This window comes from Penaeus monodon, chromosome 31 (genome assembly GCF_015228065.2).
Source record: "Penaeus monodon isolate SGIC_2016 chromosome 31, NSTDA_Pmon_1, whole genome shotgun sequence".
NCBI classification, from domain to species: domain Eukaryota; kingdom Metazoa; phylum Arthropoda; class Malacostraca; order Decapoda; family Penaeidae; genus Penaeus; species Penaeus monodon.
In genome coordinates, this window is record NC_051416.1 from 14285365 (window position 1) to 14285698 (window position 334).

The window sequence follows — 334 nt, forward strand, 5'->3', positions numbered from 1 at the left end:
GTAAATATCCCATGTTAGTTAAAATGTCCCAATGATAATGAGAAAACTTGGTGTTAGGGAACATAATGCTATGCTACAGTATTTGACATCATTGATTGCAGATTTCTATAATACGTATATTGAATTACTGATTTTATATCAATAATGACGAGAATAAAGTGAGTGGTGTGAAGAATGATTAGTATAGTGATATATTATACTAATTGGTATTATATCTAAAATCATTGCATAAAACTGATGAATAAAAAAGAAAATTATAATAAGATCACTAGATAGACTTATTATGGTTGAAATAATTAATACCAAGAGGAAGTCTTATTTAGAACAGGAATGC